This window comes from Pristiophorus japonicus, chromosome 2 (assembly GCF_044704955.1).
Source record: "Pristiophorus japonicus isolate sPriJap1 chromosome 2, sPriJap1.hap1, whole genome shotgun sequence".
Lineage (NCBI taxonomy): Eukaryota > Metazoa > Chordata > Chondrichthyes > Pristiophoridae > Pristiophorus > Pristiophorus japonicus.
Window position 1 is genome coordinate 241,116,546 of NC_091978.1, and position 24,806 is coordinate 241,141,351.

A 24,806-nucleotide genomic window follows, 5' to 3' on the forward strand; every position below is an offset into this window, starting at 1 on the left:
CCCGCGAATGTTTTCCATTAGCTTCATTGGGAGTGTGCATGTTGTGATATGTTCTCCTGGCATGTGCCAGGATCAGTGCCACGGAATTGTTACCCCAGTGTGGCCAGGATTTTCCATGCTATCGTGTCATCAAATTAGGCCCTGCATCTTTGAGAACCCAGACAGTGAAGTAAGAACAAAAATAAAAAATGCTGTAAATCTCAGCGGGTCAGGCAGCATCTGTGGAGGGAAAAGCAGAGTTAACGTTTCGGGTCGATGACCCTTCGTCAGAACTTGCTCGTGTTTGGAAAGAACACATTCTAAAGAAGCACTGAAAGGGGGAGGAGAAGAACAAACACAAGGGAAGGTTTGTGGTCGGATCTAAGGCAGGAGATTAGAGACACAAAAGGGATGATGGGCCGAATTGAAATGGCCGGAGTTAGAAAAGGATTAGTCGATATAGGTTGTGAATGGCGGAATAATGACCAAATGCCATTGGAGACAAAGAGAAAAAAAACATGGGCTCAGGAGTGGGGAGAGGGGGGAGTGGGGGGGGGGCGGTGGGGAGGGAGCCAAAGATGGGCAACAGTTACGCTCTGAAATTGTTGAACTCGCTGTTGAGTCCAGAAGGCTGTAAAGTGCCTAAGCAAAAGTTGAGGTGCTGTTCCTCGAGCTTGCATTGAGCTTCATTGAACAGTGTAGGAGGCCGAGGACAGAGAGGTCAGAGTGGGAGTGGAGCGGAGAATTAAAGTGACAGACGACCGTAAGCTCAGGGACACACTTGCAGACTGAATGGAGGTGCTCCATGAAGTGGTCATCCAATATATGCTTGGTCTCTCCAATGTAGAGACCCCATTGTGAGCAGCGAATACAGTACACAAAATTGAAAGAAGTACAAGTAAATGGCTGTTTCACCTGGAAGGAATATTTGGGGCCCTGGATAATGGAAGGGAGGAGGTAAAATGGCAGGTGTTGCATTATCTGTGCTTGCACAGAAAGGTGCCATGGGAAGGGGAGGGGTTGCTGGACTGACTGCGGAATGGACCAGGGTGTCACGGAGGGAGCAGTCCCTTCGGAATGCTGGGAGGGGAGGGGAAGAAGTGATTGGTGGTGGGATCACGCTGGAGGTGGCAGAAATGGCGGAGGATGATCCGTTGAATGTGGAGGCTAGTGGGGTGAAAGGTGAGGACAAGGGGAACCCTATTGTGGTTCTGAGAGGGAGGGGAAGGGGTGAGAGTAGAGGTGCGGGAAATGGATTGAACATGGTCGAGGGCCATATTAACCACGGCGGAGGGCAATCCTCAGTTGAGGAAAAAGAAAAACATATCAGAGGCACTAGTGTGAAAGGTGGCGTCATAAGAGCAGATGTGACGGAGACAGAGAAACTGGGAGAATGGAATGGTGTCCTTACAGGATGCGGGGTTGGAGGACGTGCAGTCCAGGTAGCTGTGGGAGTCAGTGGGCTTAGAGTGGATACTGGTCGATAGCCTATCCCCAGAGATGGAGACAGACAAGTCGAGGAAGGGAAGGATAGAGTCGGAGATGGACCATGCGAAGGTGAGGGAAGGGTGGAAATTGAATGCAAAGTGAATGAAATTTTCTAGTTCAGGGTGAGAGCAGGAAATGGCACCGATACAGACATCAATGTACTGAAAAAAGAGGTGAGGGAGGGGAGCCAAGTAGGACTGGAACAAAGAATGTTCCACATATCCCACCAAAAGGCAGGCATAGCTAGGACCCATGCAGGTTCCCATAGCAACACCTTTAATTTGGAGTAAGTGAGTGGAGTTAAAGGAGAAATTGTTCAAAGTGGTAACAAGTCTAGCCAGCCGGAAGATGGTGGTGGTGGATGGGGACTGGTTGGGCCTCTGCTCGAGGAAGAATTGGAGTGCCCTCAGGCCATCCTGATGGGGGATGGAAGTGTAGAGGGATTGGATGTCCATAGTGAAAAGGAGATGGTTGGGGCCGGGTAACCGGAAACTGTTAAAGTGATGGAGGGCGTCGGAGGAGTCGCGGAAGTAGCTGGGAAGAGACTGGACAAGGGGAGAAAAAAATGGTCGAGATAGGAAGAAATAAGTTTTGTGGGGCAAGAACAGGCTGAAACGATGGGTCTACTGGGGCAGTCCTGTTTGTGAATCTTGGGATAGAGGTAGAAGTGGGCTGTGCGGGGTTGGGGAACTATGAGGTTGGTGGCTGTGGAGGGAAGATCTCCAGAGGAGATGAGGTCAGTGACGGTCTGGAAAAATATGGCTTGATGTTCAGTAGTGGGGTCATGGTCCAGGGGGGCGTTGGGAGGAGGTGTCAGAGAGTCGCCGATCAGCCTCTGCAAGGCATAGGTCAGTTCGCCAAACAACAACAGTGCCACCCTTGACAGCGGGTTTAATGACAAGGTTGAGGTTGGATCTGAGTGAGCGGAGTGCTGAAAGTTCAGAGGGAGGTAGATTGGAGTGAGTGAGGGAAGCAGAGAAATTGAGACGGCCAATGTCCCGTCGGCAGTTTGCAATGAAGAGGTCTAGGGAGGGTAAGAGGCCAGAGGGAGGGATCAAGGTAGAGCGAGAATTCTGAAAACAGATGAAAGGGCCCAGCGTTTTTGCAGATCCACTGTATGAGGCCAGTTACCTTTAAGGGGGACACAACCCTTCCCTCATGTTCTTTCTTCCCCCTCCCCCTTTCAGTGCTTCCTTAGAATGTGTTGTTTTCAAACACTAGCCAGTTCTGCCGAAGGGTCGGTGACCCGAAACGTTAACTCTGCTTTTCCCTCTAAAGATGCTGCTTGACCCGCTGAGATTTCTAGTATTTTCTGCTTTTATTTCAGATTCTAGCATCTGCAGTAATGTGCTTTTGTGTTAGGAGTCGGAGTAGGAGTGTTTCACCTTTTTGTGTTGTTGTTTCCTTTCCATGGAGAGAGTCACCGAGGTATTGGCAGACAAGGCTGTAGTGATGCATTGATGTATGGACATCTCACTGATCAGTCAAACTAGGGATTGCCAATAAATGCCGGCTTTGTCAACGATGCCCACGTCCCGAGAATGAATTCAATAAATATTGGTAGTGGGGTCAGTGTAGGTTGATAGCTTTGGGACAACAATCCTGGGCTCTGAGAGCATTCACGGGCTCATTGGGTAGTCAGTCTTGCCTCACCACACTCCTTTACGTGTATTGTCTTCTGCTTCTGTTGCCAGGTTCTGTCGGTACTGAGCAGAATATTGAGCCTGGCTGCCACCTTGTGACAGGCGTGGTGAACTGCAGTCTTCTGAGGGAGGTGTCCTGGAGAGTCGCCTCTTCACACAGACTCAACTTTGACCTTTATTAGGTTTCCTTTGACTTCATTTTTATCCCCTCCACCCAATGCCCCCGGCCTGCCCCGCCAAAAGCTGACAAATACTTCAAATTCACTCTGAGCTTTTGCAAAAGCTGAAACAGCAGGAGTGATTCCACTATCTGGCTTCCCACAACATCATCTTGCAATTGCATCATCATCATCATAGGCGGTCCCTCGAATGAGGATGACTTGCTTCCACAAGAGTTCACAGATATTTCAATGAAGGACCCGATGTTCCAGTCTTGAACTCCAATTGAAGGGGTGGAAGATGCCTGTGCGGGATCTACATCGGAGTATTGCAATTACAACAGGGACCAGCGTTCGCAGGTCCATTATATGAGGCCACTTACCTTTAAGGGGGTGATGGCCCTTTTAAAAGTGAGGTACCAATCAAATCTTCCACATCACGCATGAAGTTAGCTCCTGGAGTAAGGTCAATCTGGGTGCTCAGTTTAATCATTCAAACTTGCAGGCAGTCAGCTCACTCACTCACTGTGCATGTGGCCTGTTTTTCACAAACAGTTTGCCATTCCTGATTCCACAGCGCTTTGATCACAAAATCACCCTTATAGTACAGTCCACAAAACTAATGTCATACATACAGTGAACTGAACCAGAATATAAAGTTAAACAGGTCCAGAGATTTATTATAGCCCAGGAATGGGTGGTATTTTTAGAAAAGTTTGAGAATTAACGTCAAACGCTAATGCTTTAGATTGCACGCAAAATTAATTCTCACTGCTCAAGACATGATTGGGACACTAAATGAAGTCTTAAAGGCCACGCTCAGTGGCGTTACACTCAAAGGGTGGACCAATATCGGGTGCAGTCTAATCTCAACTCATCATTGCCACAGGCTTTTTACAGTACTTGAAGGGGAGGTTCATTGATACTGCCGCACCTCGTTATCTGCATTGCTGGTTGTACAGCTGCCTCAGCAAGGAGAAGCTCAACAAGGAGAAGGAGCCGGCAGACAAGCCGATGTGCTTATGGCAGATTCACCTCAGTCAGATGGTCAGAGTGATTGAATGCTTCAAAAACTGTTGCAGACTTGCAAGAAATTTTGGTGACTTCGGAAAAGTTTTTCACTCGCCGTGATTACTAGTGGCTTGGGGGTCTCATTCTGTGCTCGACAGAGGCCTCCTAGTGAGGGATGAGCCTGCTGATACAATGGGCTCAATGTTAGCAGGGGAACACCGTGTCCACATTGTGAGAGGCAGGGAGACACGCAGGAGAAGGTGGCACTGTCAGCAACGGGTCCTGAGGCAGCAGGCAAGGGAGGAAGCAGCCATGGCTGCCCAACGTGGAGAAGAGTCTGGAGATGGCCGCAGACCTCAATGTAGAGAGTTTAGCCAGGAAGGAGCTGGTGTCAGGAGGAGGGTGAGGTAGGCTGACCACCACCCCCCCCCGCCCCACCACATCAGATAGTGGGCGAGGAGCCAGATGATTGCCAGTTTCAGCCTGCAGAGGCTGAGGAACATCAAAAGGATGAGGGAGAAGGCAATCAGCCAGCTACCATTGGAGGAGACTAGCACAGACCTGGGGGAAGGAGGCCCTACCGTGCAAGAGTGTACCAACATCAGTTTTCTTTCCAGGAGCTAAGTGATGAGCAATGTCTGCGAAGGCTCCGATTTAGGAAGGACATCCTGAGGGAGCTCTGCAATCTCCTGCAGCCAGATCTGGAGCCTCAGACAAGACTGAGGACAGCTCTCAGCATGGAAACAAAAATCACCATAGCGCTGAACTTCTACGCAACTGGCTCTTTCCAGTCTGCAACTGCAGGCATTTCTAGTAATTCACAGTTCTCTGCCCATCGTTCCATCTGTCAAGTGACCGATGTTCTCTATAAGAGAAGAGTCCAATACATATCGTTCCCGATGACCAGGGAAAAGCAGGTGGAGCGGCAGGCCGGATTTGTCCGGATTGCAGGGTTCCCCAGGGTGCAGGGGCCATCGACTGCACACATGTCAGACTGAGGGCACCACAAACCCACGCTGAGATTTTCATGAACAGAAAGGGATTCCACTCACTGAATGTCCAGCTGGTGTGCGACCACCAGCGCAAGATCCTGCCCGCTATCCAGATAGCAGCCACAATTCCTTCATCCTGTGCCAGAGCAGTGTGCCCACTGTCTTCTCGAGCCCAAACCAGGATTGTGGATGGCTGCTTGGGGACAAGGGATATCCCCATGTCCACTCGGCTGCTGACCCCCCTTCGGAACTCCAGGACTGCTGGGGAAAATTCTTGCAACGACGCTCATTCCACCACCAGGTGCATATTTGAGCACTGCATCGAGATCCTCAAACAGAGGTTCTGTTGCCTGGACCGCTCAGGAGGTGTGCTGCAGTATTCGCCTAAATGGGTTTCCATCTTCGTAGTCGTCTGCTGCATGCTTCACAACCTGGCAATCATAAGGGGCCAGCCACTGGAGGTCGATCCTGCAGTCGCACCTCAGGAGGAGGTGCAGCAGCAGGAGGAAGAGGCACTGGAGGAGGAGGACCAGGCCAGCCGCCCAGGAGGTGTCTTCGCCATCCCAACACTGCAAGGGAAGTGCAGACCCGTCCCATTGCTGCTCGTTTCAGTTAATTAAAAGCCCACATGACCCTTCAGCTTCACTTTTCCATGGCTATCCCAATGACACCTTTCATACATCATTGCCCACCGTCAAATGATTCACCTGCCCTGGTATAGGAACACAAAATAAAGGTTTATTACATCATAAAAAAAGATGCAAAAAATAACACATCATTTCCCACCGTTGTGCATTTCGTAATAACCGCTCTTATGCGTGCCTATCCTACTACAGTGTGACATCCAAAAACCTTGGGACCGAGGCCGTTCCAGATTCCAGGTATTTCTGGTCTTTGCTGGTCCGAGGTAGGTGAGGCCACACCTGGAGTATTGCGTACAGTTTTGATCTCTGTATTTAATGAAAGATGTACTTGCATTGGAGGCTGTTCTGAGAAGGTTCACTCGGTTGACTCCGGAGATGAGGGAGTTGACTTATGAAGATAGGTTGAGTAGGTTGGGCCTTTACACATTGGGATTCAGAAGAATGAGAGGTGATCTTATTGAAACTTAAAAGATAATGAGGGGGTTCGACAAGCTGGATGCAGAGAGCATATTTCCACTCATAGGGGAAACTAAAACTAGGGGACATAGTCTTAGAATAAGGGGACACCCATTTAAAACTGAGATGAGGAGAAATTTCTTCCCTCAGAGGGTTGTAAATATATGGAATTATTTGCCCCAGAGAGCTGTGGAGGCTGGATCATTGAATATATTTAAGATGGATATCGACAGATTTTTGAGCGATAAGGGAGTAAAGGGGGTGAGCGGGTAGGGAAGTGGAGCTGAGTCGATGATCAGATCAGCCATGACCTTATTGAATGACGGAGCAGGCTCGATGGGCCAAATGGCCTAATCCTGCTCCTATTTCTGATGTTCTTATATTCTTATGACTACAGAAGCTGGTTTTTTTTTAGAGTAGAGGTTGAGAGGCGATTTGATCGAGGTGCTGGGACCCCAGCTATTTACAATATACATTAATGTTTTAGACAAAGGAATTTGTCATGTATATTACATTTTTATATATAACTGTATCCTAACATGCTAAACATGACTGTAATAAGATATGACCTGTAACGACCAGCATACCTTACCACCAGGGGAGCACTTGCAAGGACAGGTCTCAGGCAAGTGCAGCATTCCAGAGCTGTGAAATAAAGATGCAGGTCCAGAGTGATCTTGACTTCACTACATGCCTCGTGTGAATCTGTACTGAGGGGACAGGACTTTGCAGTGGCAACGGGTTACGGGATTACAGAATCCACAGAATGGCGAACAACGGATCAGATGAAAAGTACAATGCGGGAGACAATTGGGAGGACTTTATAGAAAGGCTCCAGCAAAGCTTTATAACCAAAGACTGGTTAGACGATGATAAGGCAGACAAGAGAAGAGCCCATCTCTTGACCAGCTGTGGCTCGAAAACATAATCTTTAATGAAGGATCTGTTGGCACCCGAGAAACCAGCAAGCAAGTCGTTTGAAGAATTGAGCACACTGGTAAGAGACCACCTGAAGCCAGCGAGCAGCCTACACATGGCCAGACACAGGTTCTACAACTACAGACGCTGTGTGGGCCAGAGCATACCCGACTTCGTGGCGGAACTTAGGAGGTTGGCTAGTTTATGTGAGTTCTCCGATGAACTGAGGAGAGAAATGCTGAGAGATTTTTTCATTGAAGGAATAGGTCACGCAGGCATATTCCGAAAGCTCACAGAGACCAAGAACCTGACCTTAGAGGCAGCAGCACTAGTTGCACAGACATTCTTGGTAGGGGAAGAAGAAACGAGGTTGATTTACAATGCAGGTATGACAACGAACGAAATAATGGAACAAGGAGTTCACAGCATTAGACAAGCTGCTACCCCCACACACAGACAAAACCAGGAGAACAGGTTCTCAACAGCAGGCAGAAGCCATCAAGGGCCACAGGAACGGCCGTTCACACCTCATCAACCCACAATGCGAGCAATCAACTACAAACTGAGAGAAGCTCAAGAGAGATCAGCCAGACGCAGCTCATTTTTTGGGAACACTTTAAACAATAGAACAGGTCTGTGCTGGAGGTGTGGGGGTGGGCACTCGTCAAGGGGATGTCTATTTCAGCAGGCTGTTTGCAGAAATTGTGACTATACAGGGCATTTGGCCCGCATGTGCAAAAAAACGGCAGCTCGGCTGGTATACGAATTGGAGAGTCGGAAAGCGGACCAGAAGATGGTGGGGACAGTACCCGGGACACCGATGTACAGCGGGTCAACATAATCAATGGCCGCTGCTCCTACAACAGGACGCCTCCTATAATAATGAGGGTCCTACTCAATGGGATATCTGTCAACATGGAACTGGATACAGGAGCGAGTCAATCTCTCATGGGCGCTCAACAATTTGAACAACTGTGGCCGCATAAAAGAGACAGACCAAAACTCACAAGGGTCGACACCACACTAAGGACCTATACCAAAGAAATCGTACCAGTCCTCGGCAGCGCCATGCTCTCTGTCACACACAAAGGGACAGTGAATCGACTTCCCCTGTGGATTGTCCCCGGAGACCCCCCAGCACTGCTGGGGAGAAGCTGGCTGGCAAAACTAAACTGGAAATGGGATGATGTCCATGCCATGTCATTAGAGGAACGGACCTCCTGCTCAACAGTTATAAAGCGATTTGAACATCTCTTTCAGCCAGGTGTGGGCACTTTCAAAGGGGCCAAAGTCAAAATCTACATCACACAGAATGCTAGACTGGTCCATCACAAGGCCAGAGCTGTACCCTATGCGATGAGGGAAAAGATTGAACACGAACTAGACAGGCTTCTGCGGGAAGGCATTATATCACCTGTGGAATTTAGCGACTGGGCAAGACCCATCGTCCAGTCATGAAGCCTGATGGATCCGTACGAATCTGTGGGGACTACAAATCCACCATAGAAACATAGAAACATAGAAAATAGGTGCAGGAGTAGGCCATTCGGCCCTTCTAGCCTGCACCGCCATTCAATGAGTTCATGGCTGAACATTCAACTTCAGTACCCCATTCCTGCTTTCTCGCCATACCCCTTGATCCCCCTAGTAGTAAGGACCTCATCTAACTCCTTTTTGAATATATTTAGTGAATTGGCCTCAACAACTTTCTGTGGTAGAGAATTCCACAGGTTCACCACTCTCTGGGTGAAGAAGTTCCTCCGCATCTCGGTCCTAAATGGCTTATCCCTTATCCTTAGACTGTGACCTCTGGTTCTGGACTTCCCCAACATTGGGAACATTCTTCCTGCATCTAACCTGTCTAACCCCGTCAGAATTTTAAACGTTTCTATGAGGTCCCCTCTCATTCTTCTGAACTCCAGTGAATACAAGCCCAGTTGATCCAGTCTTTCTTGATAGGTCAGTCCCGCCATCCCGGGAATCAGTCTGGTGAACCTTCGCTGCACTCCCTCAATAGCAAGAATGTCCTTCCTCAGGTTAGGAGACCAAAACTGTACACAATACTCCAGGTGTGGCCTCACCAATGCCCTGTACAACTGTAACAACACCTCCCTGCCCCTGTACTCAAATCCCCTTGCTATGAAGGCCAACATGCCATTTGCTTTCTTAACCGCCTGCTGCACCTGCATGCCAACCTTCAATGACTGATGTACCATGACACCCAGGTCTCTTTGCACCTTCCCTTTTCCTAATCTGTCACCATTCAGATAATAGTCTGTCTCTCTGTTTTTACCACCAAAGTGGATAACCTCACATTTATCCACATTATACTTCATCTGCCATGCATTTGCCCACTCACCTAACCTATCCAAGTCGCTCTGCAGCCTCACAGCATCCTCCTCGCAGCTCACACTGCCACCCAACTTAGTGTCATCCGCAAATTTGGAGATACTACATTTAATCCCCTCATCTAAATCATTAATGTACAGTGTAAACAGCTGGGGCCCCAGCACAGAACCTTGCGGTACCCCACTAGTCACTGCCTGCCATTCTGAAAAGTACCCATTTACTCCTACTCTTTGCTTCCTGTCTGACAACCAGTTCTCAATCCATGTCAGTACACTACCCCCAATCCCATGTGCTCTAACTTTGCACATCAATCTCTTGTGTGGGACCTTGTCGAACGCCTTCTGAAAGTCCAAATATACCACATCATCTGGTTCTCCCTTATCCACTCTACTGGAAACATCCTCAAAAAATTCCAGAAGATTTGTCAAGCATGATTTCCCTTTCACAAATCCATGCTGACTTGGACCTATCATGTCACCTCTTTCCAAATGCACTGCTATGACATCCTTAATAATTGATTCCATCATTTTACCCACTACCGATGTCAGGCTGACCGGTCTATAATTCCCTGTTTTCTCTCTCCCTCCTTTTTTAAAAAGTGGGGTTACATTGGCTACCCTCCACTCCATAGGAACTGATCTAGAGTCAATGGAATGTTGGAAAATGACTGTCAACGCATCCACTATTTCCAAGGCCACCTCCTTAAGTACTCTGGGATGCAGTCCATCAGGCCCTGGGGATTTATCGGCCTTCAATCCCATCAATTTCCCCAACACAATTTCCCGGCTAATAAGGATTTCCCTCAGTTCCTCCTCCTTACTAGACCCCCCGACCCCTTTTATAACCGGAAGGTTGTTCGTGTCCTCCTTCGTGAATACCGAACCAAAGTACTTGTTCAATTGGTCCGCCATTTCTTTGTTCCCCGTTATGACTTAACCTGATTCTGACTGCAGGGGACCTACGTTTGTCTTTACTAACCTTTTTCTCTTTACATATCTATAGAAACTTTTGTAATCCGTCTTAATGTTCCCTGCAAGCTTCTTCTCATACTCCATTTTCCCTGCCCTAATCAAACCCTTTGTCCTCCTCTGCTGAGTTCTAAATTTCTCCCAGTCCCCAGGTTCGCTGCTATTTCTGGCCAATTTGTATGCCACTTCCTTGGCTTTAATACTATCCCTGATTTCCCTTGATAGCCACGGTTGAGCCACCTTCCCTTTTTTATTTTTATGCCAGACAGGAATGTACAAGTGTTGTAGTTCATCCATGCGGTCTCTAAATGTCTGCCATTGCCCATCCACAGTCAACCCCTTAAGTATCATTTGCCAATCCATCCCAGCCAATTCACGCCTCATACCTTCAAAGTTAGCCTTCTTTAAGTTCTGGACCATGGTCTCTGAATTAACTGTTTCATTCTCCATCCCAATGCAGAATTCCACCATATTATGGTCACTCTTCCCCAAGGGGCCTCGCACAACGAGATTGTTAATTAATCCTCTCTCATTACATAACACCCAGTCTAAGATGGCCTCCCCCCTAGTTGGTTCCTCGACATATTGGTCTAAAAAACCATCCCTTATGCACTCCAGAAAATCCTCCTCCACCGTATTACTTCCAGTTTGGTTAGCCCAATCTATGTGCATATTAAAGTCACCCATTATAACTGCTGCACCTTTATTGCACGCACCCCTAATTTCATGTTTGATGCCCTCCCCAACATCACTACTACTGTTTGGAGGTCTGTACACAACTCCCACTAACGTTTTTTGCCCTTTGGTGTTCTGCAGCTCTACCCATATAGATTCCACATCATCCAAGCTAATGTCCTTCCTAACTATTGCCTTAATCTCCTCCTTAACCAGCAATGCTACCCCACCTCCTTTTCCTTTTATTCTATCCTTCCTGAATGTTGAATACCCCTGGATGTTGAGTTCCCAGCCCTGATCATCCTGGAGCCACATCTCCGTAATCCCAATCACATCATATTTGTTAACATCTATTTGCACAGTTAATTCATCCACCTTATTGCGGATACTCCTTGCATTAAGACACAAAACCTTTAGGCTTGTTTTTTTAACACCCTCTGTCCTTTTAGAATTTTGCTGTACAATGGCCCTTTTTGTTCTTTGCCTTGGGTTTCTCTGCCCTCCACTTTTCCTCTTCTCCTTTCTGTCTTTTGTTTTTGCCTCCTTTTTGTTTCCCTCTATCTCCCTGCATTGGTTCCCATCCCCCTGCCATATTAGCCATAAACAGTGTCTCCCTACAGGACCAGTACCTGCTGCCCAGAGCGGAGGACTTATTTGCCACATTGGCTGGAGGTAAACTTTTCTCAAAATTAGACCTCACATCTGCGTATATGACGCAAGAATTGACCGAGGAATCCAAGCTACTCACCACCATCAATACACATCGAGGCCTTTTCATGTATAATCGATGCCCATTCGGCATCAGGTCGGCAGCTGCCATGGAGAGTCTGCTCAAGTCCATCCCGGGGACAGTTGTATTTCAAGACGACATACTTATCACGGGCTGGGACACCGACTCCCATCTCCGTAATTTGGAGGAAGTACTAAAGCGGTTGGATCGGGTAGGCCTACGAGTCAAGAAATCCAAGTACTTGTTTCTCGCACCCGAGGTTGAATTTTTGGGCAGAAGGATAGAAGGATTGCCGCTGATGGAATCTGCCCAACAGAGTCCAAAACAGAAGCAATTCGCCTGGCACCCAGGCCCCGGAATGTCTCCGAACTGCACGCCTTTCTCGGGCTACTCAATTACTTTAGGAACTTTATGCAGAACTTAAGCACGCTGCTGGAGTCTCTCCACGTGCTACTCAGAAAGGGGTGCGATTGGTTTTGGGGGGACGCCCAGGAACGCGCCTTCAATAAGCCACACAACCTTCTGTGTTCCAACAGTGTTTTGACTTTCTTTGACCCAGGTAAAAAGCTAGTTCTCACATGCGATGCATCAGCATATGGGGTCGGGTGCGTTTTGCAACATGTCAATAGTGCGGGTAAATTACAACCCATAGCTTATGCCTCCAGATCACTTTCGCGGGCGGAGCGCAGGTATGGAATGGTAGAGAAGGAAGCGCTCGCTTGTGTGTACGGTGTCAAAAAGTTGCACCAATACCTTTTCGGGGCCAAGTTCGCATTAGAAACCGACCACAAGCCCCTCACGTCCCTCCTATCCGAGATCAAGGCAATAAACGCCAATGTCTCGGTGCGAATTCAACGGTGAGCACTCATGCTGGCGTCCTACGACTAGACCATAAGGCACAGACCAGGCACAGACAACTGTGCCGACGCGGTCAGCAGGCTACCCCTTGCGACCACGGAAGGGTCTGATGAACAGGACTGTGAGATAGTCATGGCAATCAATGCTTTTGAGTCAACAGGTTCGCCCATGACGGTTTGCCAAATCAGAGCCTGGACGGCCAACGACCCCACATTATCCTTTGTAAAAACATGTGTCCTAACCGGTGACTGGGCAGAGGCTCGTGATGCCTGCCCCGAGGAATTAAAACCCTTTCACAGGCATGAGCTATCACTACAAGCAGACTGCCTGATGTGGGGCAGCCGAGTAGTCATGCGAGGCAGAGAGGCATTTGTCCGGAAACTCCACCGCGAGCACCCGGGGATCGTTCTCATGAAGGCCATAGCCAGATCCCACGTTTGGTGGCCTGGTATTGACGCGGACTTGGAGCTCTGCGTCCGAAGGTGCACCATTTGTGCCCAAATCAGCAATGCCCCCAGGGAGGCTTCACTGAGCCCCTGGTCCTGGCCTACCAAACCGTGGTCGCGGGTGCACGTAGACTACGCGGGCCCATTCATGTGCAAAATGTTCCTCGTAGTTGTAGACGCATTTTCAAAGTGGATCGAATGCACCATTTTAAACTCGAGCACAACCTCAACCACTGTGGAGAGCCTCGCAACCATGTTTGCAACACACGGAATCCCTGACATATTGTTCAGTGACAATGGTCCGTGCTTCACCAGCGCAGAATTCCAAGACTTTATAATTGACCACGGCATAAATCATGTCAAGACGGCACCGTTCAAGCCGGTCTCCAACGGCCAGGCAGAGAGAGCAGTGCAAATCATTAAACAAGGCATGCTTACAATCTAAGGTCCCAAGCTGCAGGGTCGCCTGTCGCGACTGCTGCTGGCATACAGATCTCGTCTGCATTCACTGAGTGGGATCCCCCCGCGCAACTGTTGATGAAAAGTACTTTAAAAACAAGGCTCTCATTAATCCTCCCAGACATGCACTAAATCGTTGAGGCAAAGCGCCGTAAACTGACTGAGTACCATGACAGAAATTCGAGGGGGAGATGGAATGAGATAGGGGACAAAGTGTTTGTACTAAACTATGGCAGGGGTCCCAAATGGCTTGCAGGGACAGTAACGGGCAAGGAAGGAACCAAGCTACTGGTAGTACAAATGGAGAATGGCAAAACCTGCCGGAGGCATGTAGACCAAGTCAAAAGCAAATTTATCAACAACACTGCGGAACCAGAGGCAGACTACAATGTGGAACTCGCACCACACCTGGTGGACAGACAGAGGGAACAACCTGAGGAAAGGGCAATCCCAACAGACAGCCCAGGCGAGTCAACAACAATCACACCAATCGAAACAGACAGCCCAGGCGAGATACCAGCAACCACACCCAAAGAAAAACAGACACCAAGGCAAACAACTGAAACACAACTCAGACGCTCCACGTGAGAGCATAGACCACCTGAGAGACTGAACCTATAAAGACAATAAGACCTTGGGGGAGGGTGATGTCATGTATCTTACATTATTATATATAACTGTATCCTAACATGCTATACATGACTGTAATAAGATATGACCTGTAACCACCAGCATACCTTACCACCAGGGGTGCACTTGCAAGAGACAGGTATATAAGGACAGGTCTCAGGCAAGTGCGGCATTCCAGAGCTGTGAAATAAAGGTGCAGGTCCAGAGTGACCTTGACTTCACTACATGCCTCGTGTGAATCTGTACTAAGGGGACAGGACTTTACAGAATTGAATGTAATATCTTCAAGTTTGCAGATGACACTAAGCTGGGTGGCAGTGTGAGTGTGAGGACGATGCTAAGAGGCTGCAGGGTGACTTGGGCAGGTTAGGTGAGTGGGCAAATGCATGGCAGATGCAGTATAATATAGATAAATGTGAGCTTATCCACTTTGTTGGCAAAAACAGGAAGGCAGAATATTATCTGAATGGTGACAGATTAGGAAAAGGGGAGGTGCAATGAGAACTGGGTGTCATGGTACATCAGTCTTTGAAAGTTGTCATGCAGGTACAGCAGGCGGTGAAGAAGGCAAATGGCACGTTGGCCTTCTTAACAAGAGAAGTTGAGTATGGGAGCAGCGAGTTCTTACTGCAGTTGTACAGGGCTTTGGTGAGGCCACACCTTGAATATTGTGTACAGTTTGGTCTCCTAATCTGAGGAAGGACATTCTTGCTATTGAGGGAGTGCAGCAAAGGTTTACCGGACTGATTCCCAGGATGGCAGGACTGACATATGAAGAAAGACTGGATCGACTTGGCTTATATTCACTGGAACTTTGAAGAATGAGAGGGGATCTCATAGAAACATATAGAATTCTGATGGGATTGGACAGGTTAGATGCAGGAAGAATGTTCCCGATGTTGGGGAAGTCCAGAACCAGGGGTCACAGTCTAAGGATAAGGGGTAAGCCATTTAGGACCGAGATGAGGAGAAATTTCTTCGCTCAGAGAATTGTGAACCTGTGGAATTCTCTACTACAGAAAGTTGTTGAGGTCAGTTTGTTAGATATATTCAAAAGGGAGTTAGATGTGGCCATTACGGCTAAAGGGATCAAGGTGTATGGAGAGAAAGCAGGAATGGGTACTGAATTTGCATGATCAGCCATGATCATATTGAATGGTGGTGCAGGCTCGAAGGGCCAAATGGGATACTCCTGTTTTCTATGTTTCTATGTTTCTATGTTTCTATGTTCAAAATCATGAGGCGTCTAGACATAGACAGAGAGAAACTGTTCCCATTGGCGGAAGGGTCAAGAACCAGAGGACGCAAATTTAAGGTGATCGGAAAACGAACCAAAGGTGACATGAGGAGAAACCTTTTTACTCAATGAGTGGTTAGCATCTGGAATGCACATTCTGAAAGTGTGGTGGAGGCAGATTCAAAGGGAATTGGATAACTACCTGAAGGAAAAAAAATTTGCAGGGCAGGGGAGTAGGAGTAGCTGAAGTGCGCTTCCCGAGAGCTAACATGGGCACGATGGGCCAAATGACCTCCTTTTGTGCTGTAACCATTCTATGATTCTGTGATTACGAGCAGTGTCAGTATATGAGCTGGTGACTGTGACTAAAATCAAGTGATGGTGTCCCTTCATCTTCACTGTCTTCTTGCTCTTCCTCCTCTGACTAGGCAGCTTCCAGTTCTTGAGTATCTGAAATGAAAAAGGGTTGTGGTGAGGAGAGAGGAGAAAGTATGTGCTTACACCATCTGTAGCTTGTAAGTCAGAATAGATTGAGGGATGCGGGAGGAGTGGGATGAGAGAAGGAGGCTTATGTATGCGGATATCCTCATCTTCAATGGCCACAAGCTCAGCAATCGCCCTTCCCAGAATGGCCAGCACTGTCTCCTCCATGGGGTTTAAAACATACAGGCATGCCTCTCCCCCTCTTGTTAATTCCTGCTACCGACTGTTGTGCGCCACCTTCTCCTTCAAGAAAGAGGAAAGTGTTTCAGTGTCATACAATATGTTTTGGTGATGTGGCTGCCATGATTAAATAACTGGAAGTGTGTGCAAGCTGTGAGATGTGGATTTGAGACTTGCAACAGTGCTAAGTGTGTGAGGTGAGCTGAAGCACATGAGTGTTAGGTATGAACTCTGATTGATATAGATTGTGGGTAGGTGAGTGTTGGGCTGTGGTGAATTGAGTAATAGCTGGGGCTAGTGGTGCAGTTGGTAGGATATGGCATTTGAAAATGCATTCAGTGACCTCGACACTCGTGTAAGATCATTAAACTTCTTCCTGCACTGCGTCCATGTTGCTGGAGCTACACTCCTGGCATTGACCTCCACTGCTGCTTCTTGCCACTGCTTTCTGAGCATGTGTCTGGAGGCCCTCCGGACCCCCTGAGGATAAAGGACATCTCTCCTCTGTTCCACCTCTTCCACCAAGACCTCCAATGCAGTGTCCATAAACCTTGAAGCCTGCTCTCTCCCTTGGACAGCCATTGTGGAATGTTGCAGAGCACACTAGTACCAATGATCTCAGCACCTCCAGCAGCCACAATGCACCTTCCCTGATAGAGGTGCAGACTAGCTTTAAGTAGTGCTGGGCAGTACTGATATTGGACCCCGGCAAATGCGTGCAGCCAATAAACAGAATGGGAAATGCTGGCTGCACGCAGAACTCATTACAATGATCAGGCAGCACAAAGTTGGCATGCTGCCTGCATTCTACTGAACGAGCGAGGGTTACTCAGCATCATGATCTGCACAAATGTGTTCAGGGGCTAACCAATTTAACCTATTCTATGAGCTGTCAATGTTCTGCAGCCCAGCACATGACCTCCTCTATGGGGGCTGCTGAATCAAGGTGGTAATGCAACAAATGCCCTCAGTGCCACTCCACAGCATCATAGCTTGGCACTGCAGCATCGCTGCAAGAAGCTAAAGCCAAGTTTCAGGCCACAGCTGGCCATCTCCATCCCTGCACATGTCTAAGCGCTATACTGCATGGGAACTGCTTGTATTTTTACAGCAGGTGGCACAGTTTGGCACCTTCCCCAGTGTTGATTCAGACCCTGAGAAAGCAAGTTACCACAGTCACCCCAGGTACATTTGTCAGAGTCAGCAGGAATGATTGGGGGCATCTTCGTTACATGGCTTCTTTCATGTAATGCCATGGCATGTGTGATTGAGGTGCCTTTGCAAACCTTCAAGCAAAAGGGTGAGACAGGTATTTCACATTTTATTGTGCTCCCTGTCTCTGCAGATGTTGGGGTCTGGATGGCAGTGGGAATGAGAACAACTCTTCTCAAAGCAGTCAGACCCATTTGACATCTCTCCGCAGGAGCCCCATTTGTAAAATTTATATTGTATCCCTCTCAGATCACCCAAGATGTTGCAATCTTTGCTGTATCAAAGGCCCTATTGCCCCCCACTGCCTCCTACTGCCCGTCACTGCCCACTACTGCCCCCCACTCCCCCACTGGCCCCCACTGCTCCCTGTCCCCCACTGGCCCCCACTGCCGCTCACTGCCCCTACTGCCCCCCACTTGCCCCCCACTGGCCCCACACCATCCCCTGCAAGTGGCATTGGCTTCTCACAAAATGTACCCCAATGATTCATGCTTGACAATGGTGCCGGTAGCCCACTAAGACCACATTCAAATCACTAGTATTTATGTATGAGCATGAACAGTGAGTGAAGGAAGGCTATTCAACCATGGGGCACCGGACAGTACAGTCCCATAGTATCCTCGCGTTATCCAAACATGGTCTGACAATAGAGTTGTACAGTAACTTGCCAGTGATAACCATACGGGAGCAAAGCCAAACCTTGACCCGAAGAGCTAGCTGGAGTATAAAATAATCTGATTTCCTGGAATTCACATGGATTCACGCACACAGGCTGCTGTTTGAATGAAATATGACTCTGGAACTTCCTTAACCACTGCACAAACCCAGGGGGAGGAGTCAGCACAGCTGCAGCCTCCACACTTTACAAATCTGGAAACTGAAACTTGAATCAGTTGCAGATACCCCTGAAGCACTTATTTCATCACCGACGTGCTCGTGGACAGTGACTGTGGTGAACATTTGAAGCACCAACAACGATAACTTGTATTTATATAGTGCCTTTAACTTAGTAAAACATCCCAAGGTGCTTCATAGGAGTATGATAAGACAAAAATTTGACGCCGACCTACATAAGGAAAAATTAGGGCAGGTGACCAAAAGCTTGGTCAAAGAGGTAGGTTTTAAGGAGCGCCTTAAAGGAGGAAAGGAAGGTAGAGAGACAGAGATGTTAAGGCAGGGAGTTCCAGAGCTTGGGGCCCAAAAAACTGAAGTCATGGTCACCAATGGTTGAGTGAAGGCAGAAGGCAGAAATAGAGCATTGCAGATATCTTGGGGGGATTGTGGGGCTGGAGGAGATTAGAGATAGGGAGGGGCGAGGTCATGGAGGGATTTAAAAATATGGATGAGAATTTTGAAATCGAGGCGTTGCCTAACCAGGAGCCAATGTAGGTCAGCGAGCACGGGGTGATGGGTAAGTGGGACTTGGTGCAAGTTAGGAAATGGGCAGCAGAGGTTTGGATGACCTCGGGGCCAAAATTGCCCCTTCCAATAACGCCTCTGGCTGCCTGAAAGTGGCGGCCAGCGAGCGGCGCGAAATGACTACCGACTCTCCGCAGAGGGGCCGCCATTTTGGAAATTGCCCTTGGCAAGTTTTGGAGCGGTGCCCGGGATCACTCCGTTCGTTTTCGCGCTGTGGCGTGCATGCGCGACTGCCGGGGACGCCCTCGCGAAATTGTCCCTTTCCCGGTATTGCCCCCGTGGGTGCGGCCCCGCTGCTGATCAGTGACCCGACTGCTTTTGCTTTCTGTACAGTCTCTGTGGCATGACGGCCCAGCCGCCCTTAAAGGGGAAGGCACACTGCCACGGCCACCATGTTATTTTTTCTTGTCGGCCGACTGGCAGGGCGGTCCGACAATAAAGGCCGTGGGTTCAGCCAGGCCGCCAACAGGCAGCCTGGTACCCCTTCATCGGTGCTAGGCTGCTGGCCCGGCCAAAAGCTTCCCTGGTAGCCCAGTGTTTGTCACTAAAGTGGCTGCAGTGTTCGCAGTGGCTTTCCCTTTAACTGAAGGGGAGTGTTGTGACGCACCAGCCTGATGATGTCATCAGCGCGCGCTGATGAATGACAGCCTCGGTCACTCCACCCTGCCCCCAAAGATGGGGCTGCTTCTGCCCTGCTTGAAAAAAATCCCCAAAGTGCTGAATTTCGACGGTTAGGCCCCCCGGTGCATGGGGCGGCCAGAACACATCGAAAATGGAATGTGCACCTGGTTTCCGGCTGTGGGCAATTTCGGCCCCAGCAAGTTTATGTAGGGTAGAATGTGGATGGACAGCCAGGAGTGTGTTGGAGCAGTCAAGTCTAGAGGTAACAAAGGCATGAATAAGGCTTTCAGCAGCTGATGAGCTGAGGCAGGGGCGGAATGTGCAATGTTACAGAGGCGGAAATAGGCGGTCTTAGTTATGCCGCGGATATGTGGTCAGAAGCTCATTTCAGGATCAAATATGACACCTAGGTTGTGAACAGTCTGGTTTAGCCTCAGACAGATGTTAGGGAGAGGGATGGAGTCAGTGGCTAGGGAACGGAGTTTGTGGCGCGGACTGAAAACAATGGCTTCGGTCCTCCCAATATTTAATTGGAGAAGATTTCTGCTCATCCAAAGCTGGATGTTGGACAAGCAGTCTGACAATTTAGAGACAGTGGAGGGGTCGAGAGAAGTAGTGGTGAGGTAGAGCTGGGTGTCATCAAAATACATGTGGAAACTGACGCTGCATTTTCGCATGATATTGCCAAGGGGCAACATGTAGATGAGAAATAGGAGGGGAGCCAAGATTAGATCCTTGTTAGCTGACATTGTTAGTGGTTCTCTCTCCTCAGGTACTGTCCCCCTCTCCTTAAAGGCTGCTGTTATCATCCCTCTCCTCAAAAAAACAACCTGTGACCCCTCTGTCCTTACAAACTACCACACCATCTCCAACCTCCTGTTCCTCTCCAAAGTCCTTAAACATGTTATCACCTCCTGCATCCGTGATTAGGGACACCAGAGGTAACGATGTGGGTGCGGGAAGAGAAGCCGTTGCAGGTGATTTTCTGGCTACGATTAGATAGATAGAATGGAATCAGGCGAGTGCAGTCCCAACCAGCTGGACAAGGGTGGAGAGGCATTGCAGGAGGATGGAGTGGTCAACCGTGTCAAAGACTGCAGACAAGTCAAGAAGGATGAGGAGGGATAGTTTGCCTCTGTCAAAGTCACAAAGGATGTTATTTGGGACTTTGGTGAGAGCCGTCTCAGTAATTTGGCAGGGCCGAAAACCTGATTGGAGGGATTCAAACATGGAGTTGTGGGAAAGATGGGCATGGATTTGGGAGGTGAATCCACATTCAGGAATTGTGGAGAAGAAAGGGAGGTGGGAGATGGGGCAGTAGTTTGCAAGGACAGAGGGGTCCAGGGTTGTTTTTTTGAGGAGAAGGGTGATGACGGCATATTTGAGGGATAGGGGGACAGTACCTGAGGTGAGAGAACCATTAACAATGAAAGCCAATAGAAAGGGATATGAGCAGATGTTTTCTTACATCCTAGCAGATCTCTCGTGTTGTGGCTCTGGTTATAATGGCAGGGTGGGGATGGCGATAAGACCTGGGGTCTGAAAACATTCAAGTCACTAGTTTTCAAATATGAGCAAACCAGTGAGTGCAGGAAGGCTACTCAGCCATGGGGCACAGGACAGTACAGTCCCATAGTATTCTCGTGTTATCCAAACATGGTCCGACAATGGAGTCTGAAAGTAAATTACCAGTGAGAAACAGACTGGAGCAAAGCTAAACATTGACCCAAAAAGCTCTTGGAGTATAAAATAATCTGATTTCCTGGAATTCACACGGGTTCACGCACACAGGCTGCTGCTTGAATGAAATGTGACTCTGAAATTAGCTGAACCACTGCACAAACCCAGGGGGAGGAGTCAGCACAGCTGCAGCCTCCACACTTTACAAATCTGGAAACTGAAACTTGAATCAGTTGCAGATACCCCTGAAGCACTTATTTCATCACCGACGTGCTCGTGGATAGTGACTGTGGTGAACATTTGTTGAAGCAAAAACAATGGGATGTCAGCACAAGTTTTCTTACATCACTAGCAGATCTCCTGTGGTGTGGCTCAGATTCGCGTGGCGGGGTCGGGGAGGGGATTGGACCCGGGGTCTAAAATCATTGTTGAGGAGTTTCACCAAGAGTTTGGTATCATCATCATCATCATCATCATCATAGGCGGTCCCTCGTATCGAGGATTGCTGCACAGACCTAGTGTGCACACAGATTGCAGTGTGGGCTGGTTCGTGCTGACCTTGGGCCCTCACCTCTTCTGGACCCCGAACTCACGCCTCTCCTGTTACTAAGCATGTCACTGCTGGTAACCAGTTCAAGCAGATTGTATTTTCTTATGTTTATTTCCATAATTTAATACATTTGCTTAAGCTTGGCTCAGTTGGTAGCACTCTCACCTCTAAATCAGAAGGTCGTGAGTTCAGGTCCCACTCTACGACTTAAGTATGTAATCTAGGCTAACACTTCAGAGGGAGTGCTCGTATCAATGGTACTGTGGAATGTGGGGATTGGTATAACAGGTGATTCCTGGTGTCTGGCAGTAGTTTCCATGGGGAGGATAGAACAGCTCTCTAGGGTGGGCCTTGTTTCAGCACAGGGTGAGGTGTCGGTGTCCGCCAGCACTGCGGTAAACGGATACTTGGAGATAGCAGCCTGGGAAGAGTACAAGATCTGGAGCATGGAGAGAGATCAGAATTGGGAATGATTCTGGGTTCTGTCAACGTTAAGAGGTGGGTAGCACTGGGGGAGTGGAGCTAACAGCATAGGACAAGGGAGACGGTAAGAGGATCTGCATGGAGTGGGGAGTGGCCACCGGGGATCTGATAGAAGTTGACAGATTCTTGACAGCCCCGTGGTAGTGTTCAAGAGTCTGGGAGTGTGGTGGTTTGTGCACCTGAGTCAGTCAGCACTGGGGGATGGAGGGTCTGAGGATGTGAGGAGTTCTGCAGCACTGGAGTGGACCCGGGGTATGTGAAAAAGATCAACATCATTGGTCTCTGTCGGTGGTTTTATTCTCTGGGAGATTTGGGGGCGCTGAAGTCCTGGGGTTTGGAAGGACTAGCAGAAGTAGCCCAGAATCTAGCAACTCTGAGAGGGAGTTCCTGAAGCCTAGTGAGATGGAGGTAGCAGGCCTGCTTGGTTGAGCCTGGATGCCAGGTGAGTTACCCAGTGGGAGATGAGTTGGAGTCAGCATCATGTCCCTGAGGAATTTCCAAGTCAGTACGTTTCATAAGATGAAGGTTCATAGAATCAAGGCTATAATGTCTCCCTGAAATTTCACAAAAAGTCCTTCACTTATTGAGGTATAAGTGTACAAGGGGAAGATTTCCCCACATTCCTGTTTCCAGATAGTTTTGGTTATGTACAACTCCTCTTGTAGTTGTCTGATGTTCTTTTCTTGCAAACAAAACTTTCACCACAACAACAACTCCCCTTTATTTCAATGATCAATAGCAGCCCTTTATGAGCTACTGCATCGCCAAAAATGGGCAGAGGTTACATTCTGAAATTGTTGAACTTGATGTTGAGTCCAGATGTTGTAAAGTGCCTAAACGAAAGATGAGGTGCTGTTACTTGAGCATGGTTTGAGGTTCACTGGAACAGTGTGAGAGGCCGAGGACAGAGATGTCGAAGTGGGAGTGGAGCGGGGAATTAAAGTGACAGACGACCGGAAGCTCAGGGTCACGCTTATGAACTGAACGGAGGTGCTCCGCAAAGCGGTCACCCAATCGATACTTGGTCTCCCCAATGTAGAGGAGACCACATCGTGAGCAGAGAATACAGTATACTAATTAAAAAGAAGTACCAGCAAATAGCTGTTTCACCTGGAAGGCGTATTTGGGGAGCTGGATAGTGAGAAAGGAGGAAGTAAAATGGCAGGCTTTGCATCTCCTGCGCTTGCATGGGAAGCTGCGTGGGAAAGGTAGGGGTTGCTGGGGATGACTGCGGAATGGACCAGGGTGTTGCGGAAGGAGCAGTCCCTTTGGAATGCCAAGAGGGGAGGGGAGGGGAAAAAGTGATTGGTGGTGGGATCACGCTGGAGGTGGTGTAAATGGCGAAGGATGATCCATTGAATGTGGAGACTGGTGGGGTGAAGGGTGAGGACAAGGGGAACCCTGTCGTGGTTCTCGGAGGGAGGGGAAGGGGTGAGTGCAGAGGTGCGGGAAATAGAACGAACAAGGTTGAGGGCCATATTAACCACGGCGGAGGGGAATCCTCAATTGAGGAAAAAGGAGGACATGTCAGAGGCACTAGTGTGAAAGGCGGTGTCATCAGAGCAGATGCGATGGAGATGGAGAAAATGGGAGAATGGAATGGAGTCCTTACAGGATGCGCGTTGGGAGGAAGTGTAATCCAGGTAGCTGTGGGAGTCAGTCGGCTTGCAGTGGATACTGGTCGATAGCCTATCCCCAGAAATGGAGACAGACAAGTCGAGGAAGGGAAGGGAAGAGTCGGAGATGGATCTTGTGAAGGTGAGGGAAGGGTGGAAATTGGATGCAAAGTGAATGAAATTTTCTAGTTCAGGACGAGAGCAGGAAACGACACCGATACAATCATCAATGAATCGGAATAAGAGGTAAGGGAAGGGACCTGATTAGGACTGGAAGAAAGAATGTTCCACATATCCCATGAAAAGGCAGGTATAGCTAGGACCCATCTGGGTTCCCATAGCAACACCTTTAATTTGGAGAAAGTGAGTGGAGTTAAAGGAGAAGTTATTCAATGTGAGAACAAGTTCAGCCTGGTGGAGGAGGGTGGTGGTGGATGGGGACTGGTTGGGACTCTGCTCGAGGAAGAAGCGGAGCACCCCCAGGCCATCCTGGTGGGGGATGGAAGTGTAGAGGGATTGGACGTCCATCGTAAAACTGAGACAGTTGAGACCAGGAAACTGGAAACTGTTAAAGTGATGGAGGGTGTCAGAGGAGTCGTGGGTGTAGGTGGGAAGAGAGTGGACAAGGGGGGAAAAAATAAAGTCGAGATAGGAAGAAATAAGATCTGTGGGGCAAAAACAGGCTGAAACGATGGGTCTACTGGGGCAGTCTGTTTGTGGATCTTGGGAAGGAGGTAGAAGCAGGCTGTTCAGGGTTGGGGAACTATGAGGTTGGTGGCTGTGGAGGGAAGATCTCCAGAGGAGATGAGGTCAGTGATGGTTTGGGAAATGATGTTCAGTGTTGGAGTCATGGTCCAGGGGGTGGTAGGAGGAGGTGTCAGAGAGTTGGCAAGGTAGTGGTCGGTTCGCCAAACAACAACA